The sequence below is a fragment of the Macaca thibetana genome, chromosome Y (genome assembly GCF_024542745.1).
Source record: "Macaca thibetana thibetana isolate TM-01 chromosome Y, ASM2454274v1, whole genome shotgun sequence".
Classification (NCBI taxonomy): Eukaryota; Metazoa; Chordata; class Mammalia; order Primates; family Cercopithecidae; genus Macaca; species Macaca thibetana.
The window spans coordinates 1,246,246-1,259,431 of record NC_065599.1 but is presented as its reverse complement, the minus strand read 5'-3'; the positions used below and the strand labels follow the sequence as shown (position 1 = coordinate 1,259,431).

At 44.8% G+C, this 13,186-nt stretch overlaps 1 pseudogene; it reads left to right on the top strand.

Moving 5' to 3' along the window:
• The first annotated feature begins 10,539 nt into the window (after nt 1-10,539).
• Nucleotides 10,540-12,489, top strand: LOC126947173 (testis-specific Y-encoded protein 2-like; annotated as a pseudogene).
• Nucleotides 12,490-13,186: the final 697 nt, after the last annotated feature.

The following is a 13,186-nucleotide window of genomic DNA, read 5'->3' as shown; positions in this document are numbered from 1 at the left end:
GCGTTAACAGGATAACAATATTTGTAGGAGAGAAAGAGCAAGGATGGGGCAAAAATGCCAGTTAGTCATTCTGTTACCCAATTTCAATCTTCTCATGTTCGTTTCTACTTTCAAGTACTTAACACTTCCTTAAATGTAAAAATCTGGTTGAAATATACTTTCTCAAGAATGTATTTTCAGAAAATGTGAAAGAATCTTTTCTTCTTGTGAGTCTGTCTTGGTGTCTCTCTGTAGACATTTTCCACCTTGTAAGTTTGTCTAGCTGTCTATCCATAGCTTGTCTATGCTATAGATGTATTTCCATGAATTGGAACTAAATCCATTAATAGCTTTTAGGAAATACTGACTGATTTCTCTCCTTTCTGTGAGAGTTCCTTCTAAGTTTTAATGCTGCTTGAAAGCTTTGAAGATCTATTTACACTTGTATTGGAATACTAACCTACAAACAGGACTGCCATACGTTCATTTACGTAACGTTTATTCCAATATCCTTCCAACTACACTTGCACTTCCTCAGGCAAAAAGAAGAGGATATCTAAAGCATTTCAGATCACATGACATTACGCCACCTTCAAAAGTTTAGTAATACCAAAAAGATCCTGAAATGCTGTTAAGTGAAAAGCAGTTTGGAGATTAAGAATAAGGGACGGTTACATCTCCATTCATATCCTCGACAGCATTTTTAGCATCTGCAGCATTCTCAAAATACAGGCAAAGCATTTGAGCTTGCTGATTTCCCCTTCATCTCACAGAAGAACTAAATTATGTGAAAATATCTTACATTTATATAATGGACTCAACGGAGTACTAAGAAACCAAAAACGAAATTGCATTTCACATCATTACTGTGATTCTTACTACTATGTCATCTCAATCGTCAGCCTATTTTATTCCAATTTGTTCTCCACCTCCACAACACACTTACTTTTGCTCATTTTCCTTTCTCAGCAACAGGTGACCTTTACCACAGACCCTTCACCTGCTGCCATGAGAATTTTCCCAATATGAAATATAAACTTGAAAATTACAGTTTAATAACAAATAACTATTTCAACTTATGTCTTCAGTAAACATATTAACTATACATTTACTTTGGAAAAGTAGACATAAATAGCACCGACATATTAATGTGTATGTATATGCATATATACACACGTATACATACATACACACATATATATACACACACACATACATACAACACACATAAACACACACACACACACACACACACACACACAAACAAACATATGTATAACAGTTGCCTGCCAATATGGGAACATATTTCCCAAATGTTGCTTTAAGCGTCTTTTCATTGGTTTCTAAATGGAGGCCTCCAATGTTAAGCTTGGCAGGCCGATCTGCTTCCGTCAGTTTGCTGTAAATGGTTTAAAAAAAAAAAAAAAAAAAAAAAAAGTCTATATTTAGGTAATCATAAATAAGCCAAAAAGATAAAATTTTGTTACACACTCTGTTGAAAACTCAAGTGAGATTCCCTTACAGAGGCTGACAGCTTTCTAGTAATTCTTCTTTTTTTTTTTCATGAAATGACCGTGACTTTTACAATGCAAAACTGGAGATGTTTACTGAGCACATGCATTAAGGGATCAAACACGAATTCCATTATTCAAATTCTGTGAAAAGTTTTCCAGGATTAAAAATAACACCTCAGAATAAATTAACCCACCACACACTCTGTAGGATAATGTAGCCCAGCTCTGTCTTACAATTTATTGCCCTTTTCATCTTTGTATTCACATCATTCATTTATTTGTTTCAGTGTCCCAAGTTATATGAAAGAATGTGTCATCTAAAAAAATAACATTCTTTGTTCAAAGTGACCTGCCACATTACTTGTTATGAATTGTTTCTTGCTTGTTCTGCTAACACTTACATAAAACGTCCAAGCTACTTGGGAGGCTCAGGCAAGAAAATCACTTGTATCTGGCGGGGGGTAGAGATTGTACTGACTGAGATTGCACTACTGTACTCCAGCCAGGATGATAAAAACTCCATCACCATCATCGTCATCCTCGTCGTCATCCAATAAAATATAAAATAAAATAAATCCTTATGGAGCAAATTAACCCGTCACATTTCTACCCTACAGTGCATTGTACTGGTGTTCTCTATTATGCCCGAACACATAAATCATTCTCTTGTAAAGTCACATTCGCACTTACGTTTACCGAGGCATTGTTCACAATAGCAAAGACATGGAACCAACTCACATGCCTACCAGTGATCCCCTGGAAAAAGACAATGAGGCACATACACACCATGGAATAGTAAGCATAACCATACAAACGATGCGTTTCTGTCCTTTGCAGGGACATGGGTGATGCTGGAAAGCATCATTCTCAGCAAAATAACACCAGAACAAAAAGGAAAACACTGCATGTTCTCGCTCTTAAGTTGGGTGTGAACAATGAAAACACATGGATACAGGAAGGGGAACATCACACACTGGGGCCTGTCGGTTGGTGGAGGGCTAGTGGAGGGATAGCATTAGGAGAAATACCTAATGTATGTGACGGTTGATGGGTGCAGCAAACCACCATAGCACGTGTATACCTAGGTAACAGAACTGCACATTCTGCACGTGTACCCCAGAGCTTAAAGTATTTTAAAAAAAGAAATACATATAGACATATACTCTACGTGTATTAAAATATAAACAATGCATAAATTTCATCTCTATGCAAATACATATATAAATACAGATACATGTATTGTATATGTTTACGAATACTTATATTTTTAAATCCATCATATAGATTACATGGTTTATACATACATTAAATTATAAGATATGAACTTCAAAGTGTAAGTTATACTTTTCTATGACATGTAAATTCCATATTACTTGATGGACAGTAAAACATTTTACATGGCATATATTTCATGAGTTCCATGTAACACTGAGGCATAAATAATGGGAACTCTGGTGAAAAGAGTGAAATCAAATAGTAGAGGGAATTTAGAGGAAAGCTCTAAACAAAAACAGCCTACATACTCAGGATCATTACCTGAATATTCCTTATGCCCTCAACCAAGTAACTTTAGGCAAGCACAACTTATACAGTCACATGAAAGGAGTGAGTGTATCGTCTCCTCTGCCATTCCGTTTGTTGAAGCGTCATCATTTGTTTGGTCTCTCTGCTTGATTCTGATACTCACTTGCAGCTTACAGTTTGTTCTCCCAGTAGCCAGAGTTACACTCAGAGTAAAACCAAAAGGATAGGTCTTTGATCTCACTCAAGCATTTTCCTTCATTCTTGTCTTGCCACATGATGGGAGTATGACTCCTTGCTTCATTCTAGTCTCAGAATTATTTCAATGGTTATTATCTCTGCCTAGAATTATCTTCCCCCATCTATGTTCCTAGATTACTTCCCTAATAATAATTACTGCCGCCCTGAGACTTTGGTAGCCTAGTGACTCTAACTAGTGATACTACAGTCTTGGCAGGCTATCATAAAACACCAGAGAAAAGAAAAACAAAAATTTTGGCTTCAGCCTTCTCAAATATCTCTGAATATACTTTCAGCCTTCTCAAATATCTCTGAATATACCTCCAATAAATACAGTTTTTCTACATAACAACCGCTTTCTACTTAATTCCTGAAGTAATTCTTGGTGTTGGATTCATTTCATTCTTCACATTGATTCAAAGCGTATATGTAACGTGAAGGCGAATTCAGAATTTCATGTGTCAGCAAATAAAATGTTCAAAATGATGCAAAATACAAATGTGAAATTGTATTTGTGAACTTCACTATTCTTTCAAATTATATTTAAATACCTACCCACTCAGACAATTTTTTCTAACTATCTGCATGTTCTCCTCAGGTGGGAAAAAAGGTATCAGAGTTCTTGAATAATTTATGAAAGACAAAATGACAATACTATACAAGGTTTAACCTATTCACAATACTGTATTCAGCAAATGGGAACATTAATTTTAAAATGAGTAAGTAAACAAAATATATGATTTTAGTAATTCTAAAATATCTGTACAGGAAGAACACAGAAGAGGCCTTAACATACATAAACGAACAACTGAGGCTGGGCACGATGGCTCGCCCCTGGAAGCCCAGCATTTTGGGAGCGTTTGGATCGCTTGAGGTCAGGAGTGCAAGGCCAGCCTGAAAAACAGGGTGAAACCCAGTCTTGACTAAATATACAAAATTTAGCTGGACATTGTGTCATGTGCCTACAATACCAGCTCCTCAGAAGGCTGAGGCAAGGGAACCGCTTAAAGCTGGGAGGCAGCGGTTGCAGCGGGCCAAGATCGTGCCACTTCACTCCGGCCTGGGTGAGAGAAGGAGACTCCATCTCAAAAGAAACACACACACACACACACACACACACACACATACACACACACACACGCACACACACATCCCAAAAACTAATGAAGCAAATAAAGTGTGTTTTAGAAAAAATGCTCACAGGAAACTCACATACCCAACAGAAAAAAAAAAAAAAAATCCTTTAAAACAAAAGTTCCAGGAGGGGCACATAAGAAAAAAAACTTAACACTTTGCATATACAGTGCAAATAGTAACCTGAAAAGAACCACGGGGGAAGAAACTCACAATTTACAACTAAGTGCTCTAAAAGACGTTGAAAGTCCCTCTCCACGTCCATGTATTGCAAACTTGATCCTAAAAACTGACAGGAGCAGAACAATAAAAATACATCTGAAAAGTGGTAAAACACTTCGGGTCTCATATAAGAATTGTAATGGAAAATGCATCAGTCTGCAGTTTTTCCATACATTTATGAACAAATTACATGTTTTCATACATCAATTTGCTTTTCAGTATTCCAGGAAATTAAGTTCTATATTAATAGTAAGCAATGTTAACTAAGCAGGTGTTTACGAAGGTAACTGACACTGGGTGTCCACAACATCATTCAGGTGGGCCTTAATTCCCAGCCAGTTTCCCTCCCTGGTCACATATTGAGGTTTCCCAGCCATTCTGCGATCTCTAATTGCAAAATGAAAGGAGGCAGTTACAAAACGTCCTGCAGTGCTTCAGCCCATTAACATGAAATACCCAGGACGGGTAAGTTGGGAGGCAGAAACCAGATTGCTGTTTGCTAGGTGCTGAGAGAAGGGAGAAAATGAAAGGAACTGCTTAACTGGTAGTGCGGTTGTAGTTTGGAGTGATGAAAATGTTCTGGAAGTAGATGGAGAGAGTTGTTGCACAGCACAGATTGTGTTACATGCCAGGTAACGATTTCCATTAAAATGTTTAATTTTGTTACGTGAAATTCATCACCACAACAAAAGTCAACTATTTTTCCATTTTTCCTCTACCTATCCTTCGTTGCGTAACCCTCATCTCTTGGTGACACACGGTCATTTCTCTGGGAAGAGCCTGGCTCTCTGCGTGAAGGACCTCCTTCCTTTTAATTTTCTCATCCAGGTGACATGGGACATGTAACGTTAAAATGATTTAATATTGTGTAAAGATCTCAAAATCTGAAACACAATTTTTTCTTGTCTAAAACAACTTCTCAAAATTATTTCTGGTATGATTCTGTCCTTCTTTCCCTTAATTGCTAGACATTCATGACAACTTAAATATTTCTTCCGGCTTTGGATAATCCCATGGCTCCACAAGGCCAGTTCTACTAATGAAGCTGAAGGCAGACATTAATTTGTAAGAAAAAGTTCATTTTTAATTGTTATTTATTAGTTACTTAAGGTTTTTCTTTTCATATGAATTACTGATGACTACTAATGATGTAGGGAAAACAGGTAAAACCATGAAAGTCTTCGCTGAATATAAAGTTTACATACGTCGTCCTTTCTCAGCTGAAGAAGGTAAATTTTCCCATGTTCTTCAATCCGTCTCACACACACAAAGATTGCTGCCTTTGAATGACTGCACGCTAAAATTTTACAGAAAAGCGCTCCCTCATCTCTAAGCGATTGGCTCTAGCTTAAATGTTGGCAAATTAACATGTACTAGTGCAGCTCTTCTCATGGTGACCAATATTTATTTTTACTGCAATTAGCAATACACTTAAAGGGGTCATTACAATGATGTACCTGTTTCAAAAATAGAAAACCTCCTCCTTTAACATACTCTTCACATGCTAATTCCTAGAGGTCAGTCTTTCACCTATGATGTGATCGCTGGCTAGTCTTCTAATGGAAATGTGCTAGCTTGTGTATTCTGAAATCAATAAATATTTAACTCTTCATCGATACTCTACACGTGAAATGTAAAATCGAAAATGTCAGGCTTCAGTTTCCTCCATATGATGATGGAGTCCTTGGTGAGAATTTTAATTTGTTCTGTTTAAATTTCTTTGCTTAGAACTGTTACTTTATTGTCTTACATTCTTCTGTTGAGGCGGCAATCTTACCCTTCGCATTCTCAGCAATGTGACTTCTTTTTCAATTCTGCGTTTCACCTCGTGCTGCTTAGAACTAAATTCCCTCCTCAAATAATTTCAAATTCTACACTAAGGATGTAGTGTTAAGATTTCAACATCCCTGTACAATCTGAATGACTGCACACATCCCATATATTTACACCCCCCACATATTTCTATACACCATATCTTACTTTACACCCCCCATGTATTTCACAACTCTGCACTTTTGTGGGATGCACTTAACTTAAAAATCCTGGCCTCCTTCAAGTCTACCTTTCAAGCGTTAATTTTATTAATCAATATTATTTAATATCAGGGATTGCTTATTTGCAAAATGCTCTTTTACTTCTTAGTATCCTCGCATAACCAATGAGAATGCCTTGCACGCAAGTATTACTGAGGTCTCAGAAACTGGATGGCCAGGCACAGTGGCTCACACTGTGAGTCAGTGTGGAAGACTGAGGCAGCTGGACTGCGTGAGCCCAGGGCTTTAATGGCGGCTATGGCAATGTAATGAGATCCTGTCTCTACGAAAATAAGAAACAAGAAAAACAGATTTAGCTATGTGTGGTGGTGCATGCCTGCAGTCACAGCAACGCAGCAAGAGCTTGAACCCAGGAATTTGAGAGCGTAGGGAGCTATCATTGCACCAGCGCACTCTGGGCTGGTGAGAGCAAGACTCCAACCCACAAAGAAACGGAACAAACAATTTTTAGATTGGTGTGCCGGGCGAACACTACCAAGGGACCAAGGAGATGGAAGAATTCCTTAAATTAAGAAGCCTTCTATCAAACAATACCGCTAGGAATTTTAGGAGAAATTAAGAGGAATTCTCCAGCAAACACGAGATTAAAACTAATGTTTTCTCACAATGTGAACCCCGGCACTTCGGGAGACAGAGGTGGGTGGATCATGTCGTCAAGAGATCAAGACCATCCTTGGCAACATGGTGAAACCGCATCTCTACCAAAAATACACAAATTAACTGGGCCGGGTGGCATGCGACTGTAGTCCCAGCTACTCGGGAGATTGAGGCAGGAGAATCGCTGGAACCTGGGAGGCAGAGGTTGCAGTGAGCTGAGATGACCCCACTGCACTCCAGTCTAGCGACAGAAGAAACCCTGAAACATAACACAAGAATCGTTTTATTGGTGTGAGAGAGAGATGTGGGATAAATGCAGAGTGAAGAGAGAGCAGAATTTGATCAGTTAAATAGGTAAATACAATCTAGATAAGGACAAAAATATATTAGGAGAAAAATGATAAATTACTGTTCCTATAATTCTGCTATGAGGAAAGCTGTATGGAAACATATGATTAGGGTCCACGAAATTCCATTCAAAGAAACTTAAATATTTACAAATCAAAAAATGACACTTCAGAAAAGTATGTTATCTTTAAAATTTGTATCATAACATACAATTCTTACAAATCCATTATGAAATATTAATTTTAAGAGTAGGCTATGTTCAATTTTAATAATCTTTAAGAATGGCCCATTTAACAACATGAAAATTTTCATATAGCTACAAAAAAGGTAGATATATTCTAATGCCTTGGTGTTGTCACAGGTAAGGAAATGCATATTCTCATACATGGCAGAGTAGTATTAATCTGCCCACTCCAGATCAATTGAGAAAAAAGTTACCACGTAATTATGTGCCTTAGAATGGAGCTACTCAGGAGGCTGAGGGAGGAGAATGGCATGAACCCGGGAGGCGGACATTGCAGTGAGCCGAGATGGCGCCACTGCACTCCAGTCTGGGTTACAGAGCGGGACTCCGTCTCAAAAAAGAAACAAGAAGAGTGGAGCAGACAATGCAACTTCAACTTTAGAAAACATATCTGATCAATTCCACATGTGGTTGTTAAAACTCAAATGTTAGATTTTTGAAGGTGGGTTGCTAGAAAATACAATTGAGATACAGAACCAGCACTCAAAGGCCTCGAAATTCCCAGCCCTAGGCTGCTTGCCTGGCCTCCTCTCTGTTCCCTCTCTAATGCCGTCCCTCCCTCCCTGGAGTAGAACTGCAATGGATTGAGCCATAGGCCCTGGCTGATGATCTGGGGGACTGCAGAAGGGGGTCCACCGTAGGTCAGGTCGCGGTTCAGAGCCCATTCCCCAGAGGCCAAGGAATGACCAGTGAGGTCCTTTCCCATGATGCACCTGCCACGGGAACCCTCCTCAGCAATCTTGCCAAAACCCCGGCAGTCATTTTTAGCCCAGCAGCTGAACGAGCTCAGGTAGGCAATGTTCTGCCTGCAGCTGGAGGCTCTATCTTTATGATCCCGGAACCACCGGACTGAAGTGCAATGAGACACCCCGTTCCCTGGGGGGAGAGGAGCCAGGAAGTTTCATGCCACACAGACCCTCCCACACACCAGCTCCCCTACTATGCTGGGAGGCACTCCTTACCAAGGATGCCAAAGCAATAGTCCTTCAGGATGACTTTCACTGTGGAAGTTAAAGTTGTGACAAAAGGAAATCTTCATTCAGCCGCCAGTAACTGGGGATGACTGAGTTCCTCCACCTGCCTGGCCAACAAGGAGAAACGGGATGGACTCGAAGCGACCATTTCACCTAGCTGGACTGAGGTGGCCTGCTAGCTGGAGTGAAGCATGAGTTTCCCATTCCCAGCTCTGCCACTGAGACACCGCGGGCCCCAGGGAGGCCTCAAACGGACTCAGACACTGGACCCCTCCCGCAGACCCAGGCTCCCCAGCCTGACCTGCACATCCATCGTGCAGCAAAGCAGGACTTCACCATGGTTTCTGACCCAGGACAACAACTGAGTGTGCCAAACAATTTACCTCTGGTCAAGGAGCCTCCAGACGACTCGTTGAGCAAGTCTCGTGACACCCTGCAATTTTCAAGAGCACAGAGAATCTGGAGCATCTGGCCTGTCGCCCTCGCTTGTTGCTTCTCTGTCGCTGTCTGTCGAGGAGGCAACCTCACAACTGTGGTGGTTTTTGGGGTGGGGAGAGCCAGGCCAAGAAACCTGCACTAACTAGGGAAAGGAGACAGAGGAAGTGGTTGCGGCCGAGGGCGGGGGGGGGGGGGGGGTGATATAAGGCGGCTGCTTCCTCAGCCCACCCCCCCCCCCATCCCCCCCCCCCCCCCCCCCCCCCCCAGGGTTCAGGAGCCGCAGGAGGCCCTTGTGTGCTGGATGTTGGACACGCTCTGCTGACGTCCAGGTGTGTGGTGTCCTCTTGTCCTGGGCTTCCTGACGGGTGGGCCTGTCCACCTGAGGGAAGCCCTGTAGGTAGAAGGGGCTGCAGGGTCGTGCCTGGCGCTCCCTATGGGAATGGCTTGGGTGCAAAGGAGGTTATGTATGCTCAGGGCCTACACCCCTTTGGGTCCAGCGCCAGCAGCGGGGAGACAGGCGCTTCAGCGCTATGGGAGCCTCTGGGTCGGCAAGGCAGTGCACAACGGTGTGCACGCTGGCTGTCCATGGCCAGCCCTGGAGGCTGGCCTCCGGTACGTCTAGGGCATAGGACGGGAGCCCCTTTGGAATGCTCCTTTCCGTACAGCACCCTCCGGGAGGAAGCCTGCTACGCGGAGTCTGTATTGTCATAGACCTGCCAGAGGGCGTGCCGGCCTTCTGGCCTCTGGAGCAGACGAATTCCACCTCAGCCTAACCAAGAGACTTTCCTCCCACGCGCCCGCCCAGACCCACTTTCCCCAGGCCGCCTCGGCTGCCCTCGCCCCAGCAGCCAGAGAGACTTCTCCTCTGGATCTGCAGTATTCCATTCCATCTACCCGGCCTGCCCAGTGAAGTGAGATGTTTCATACGTGCCGTGTGGGTCAATGGCTTGCCACACTCAGGATGTCAGTGAGGGCACAGGGCTTCCATGCCCAAGATTCCAAAGGCCACGCAGCCCGCGTGTGCCTGGATGCAGCGCTACCTGGCGCAAGCCCCGAGGGCTTCTCAGAGGAGGCATAGCTCGGGAGGTTGGGACTGCAGGCCAGCCTAGGTTGCTGCTGCCCGGGGAGACGCCCACCGCCCTCGCACTGACTGGCCGCCAGGGGAGAACCGCGGTCTTGGAGGGGCTCCTGGTGCCCTTTGGTCTCCATGTCTTCCCGCGGCTCCCTGCGCCCTTTGCGTGCAGTCCCTTAGGGGGCGCCTGCTAGCCCGGCGCATGCGCCCTGAGGGCCCGCCGTCCCACCGGCTGCGGTGAAGGGCAGCGGCAGGGTTCCTGCGGTGAGGGTCCGGCAGCACAGGCGGTGGTCAGTGGGAGTCCGAAGGGGGGCACCGTCTTCAGGATGGAGTCTCTACAGGAGGGGGAGGCCGGGGCGCAGAGCGAGCAGGTAGCTTTGGGGGAGGAGGCGGTGCTGGGAGCGGATGACATAATGGCGGAGGTGGAGGTGGTGGCCCACCAGGAAGCCGACGAGAAGCGGCAGGAGCAGGTCCAGCGGGCACAGCCTGGCCCTGGGCCCATGAGCCCAGAGTCTGCACTGGAGGAGCTGCTGGCCGTTCAGGTGGAGCTGGAGCCGGTTAATGCCCGAGCCAGGAAGGCCTTTTCTCAGCAGAGGGAAAAGATGGAGCGGAGGCGCAAGCCCCACCTGGACCGCAGAGGCGCCATCATCCAGAGCATGCCTGGCTTCTGGGCCAATGTGGTATCCTTTGCAGTGTTTCTCTTCTGCTTTGCCAGTTGAGAGGTGCTCTTGGGAAGTGTAAGGAACTTACGGGCGGCTCGGCGTCGATGTGACCATTTGGGGAACACGGGTGAGTTTCCACAGACAAATGTGGCTGAAGAAAGCCAGAGCAGACACGGGTACTATTTTCCTGCGTGCGTGAGAGAAACGCTTCATGGTGCCAAGCAGCAGACGTTTGGGGCATCTTTCTGAAGAGCAGAAGCGAGTTCTCAGCAGAACACGTGTTGCTGTGAATCAAGCTGTTGTTAAGGGACTGTGACTGCTCCGCCTTGCCAGTCCGATCTGGGACTGGGCTTCTTCGGGTATGAGCAGATTCTGCCAGGCCTCAGACACCGGCAGTTCTCTGCATATCGCCCCTCCCCGTGTCAGTGCGGTCAGCCTCACAATGATACACCCTCGGTGAAACCCGAGAGGTCTGAATTCAGGGGGAGGGAGAGGAGAAAGGGAGGTCATTCATGGATGCAGATCGGAAAAAATCCCCTAGCCGCCCCTCTGGGTGCTCTTAGGCCTTCCCCGTTGCTTCTAGCTTTTCTTTCCGTTGCATCTCAAGGCTCTTTGACCTCAATCAGATTGCAAACCACCCTCAGATGTCGGCCCTGATCACTGACCAAGATGAAGACATGCTGAGCTACATGATCAACTTGGAGGTGAGGCCGGGAAGACTAAGGCTGGAGGGTTGAGTGGGGGAGGCTAAGGGAGATAATTTATTCCTGCAAGCAACAGTGGGCACCTCAGCCAAAAAGGTGTTTAAGCTTTCTCCACCTTGTCCGGACAGGTGAAAGAAGCGAAGCATCCCGTTCATCTCTGCCAGATCATGTTGTTCTTTCGGAGTAACCCCTACTTCCAGAATAAAGTGATTACCAAGGAATATCTCGTGAACGTCACAGGTGACAGGTGGCTCCCAGGATGGGTAGTGGAAGGAGGAAGGTGGGTGGATCAGTGCCAACGTGTTCCAGCCCCCTTACCAAAACATCCTCTGTCTGTAGAATACAGGGCTTCTCATTCCACTCCAATTCAGTGGTGTCAGGATTATGAAGTTGAGGCCTATCGCCGCAGACACAACAACAGCGGTCTTAACTTCTTCAACTGGTTTTCTGACCACAACTTCGCAGGATCCAGTAGGATTGCTGAGGTGGGTCCTTGCTGGGAAACATGAGGAATGACCCCGGTGTGTTCCCAGCTGCTTGGGTCACCAGTCTGAGCTCTCATGAGGCCTTTTCCGGTTGATTCCCCTGACAGATCCTATGTAAGGACCTGTGGCGCAATCCCCTGCAGTACTACAGGAGGATGAAGCCACCTGAAGAGGAAACAGAGATTTCAGGTGAGCCGTACAGTTGGAACTGGAGCTGTCTGATACCCAGGATAAGGGTGTTGACACACCTCTCTATTCAGGGAGCCTGGAGGCTCATTTCAGAAATGTAGAACCTGGGGGTCCGTCTTATCCATGTCGAAATTCCTTGAGAGGAAGACACAGCATGACAGAATCCAGGACATTCATGGCATTGGGCTGAAAAAGGCACATGAGACACTGCGCTGCAAAGCGGGTTATAACTGTGGAGTCTTAAGCCCGGGGAAGCATAGTGCGTGTCCACACTCACTGAGAAGTAAAGCCGAGTTATTACCTTCAATCTGTGGCACTTGGTTCCATGGCCGTCAACCCGACGGGGAGTCGTCTTACCAACCCCTAAAGCTTGGGCTCCCGGAATGTGCCTGGTTGTCCTCCTTGCCACAGACCACAAAGGACTGTTTAGATCGATGGATTTCCTTAAGCTATTACCCCATCGGATTTCCGTGTGCTTTTAGTGTACAACGCGTCTTGTTAGCTGACTCCTGTCACAGAGAATACTGGAAATGGGGCAGGTATTGCAGAGAATAGTTTGTAACACATGCACGGTAGGAGGAAGTTGAAGAGATCACAAAAGGGGAAGGGGTAGTCTTTTCTCAGCAGGCCGTAAAATTAAAACATTTTAAATGGTGGCTCAGAGGAGATGCATTTTGACATGTGTTTGTGTTTCTCTAGGGAACGCGCAGATGTTGGGTTGAATATGGTGGAGCATCGGACTTAACGTAAAACAGCAGAACTCCTAAAAACTTACTACAGTGTGCAGGATGTCAGTCTCACCATGGTCT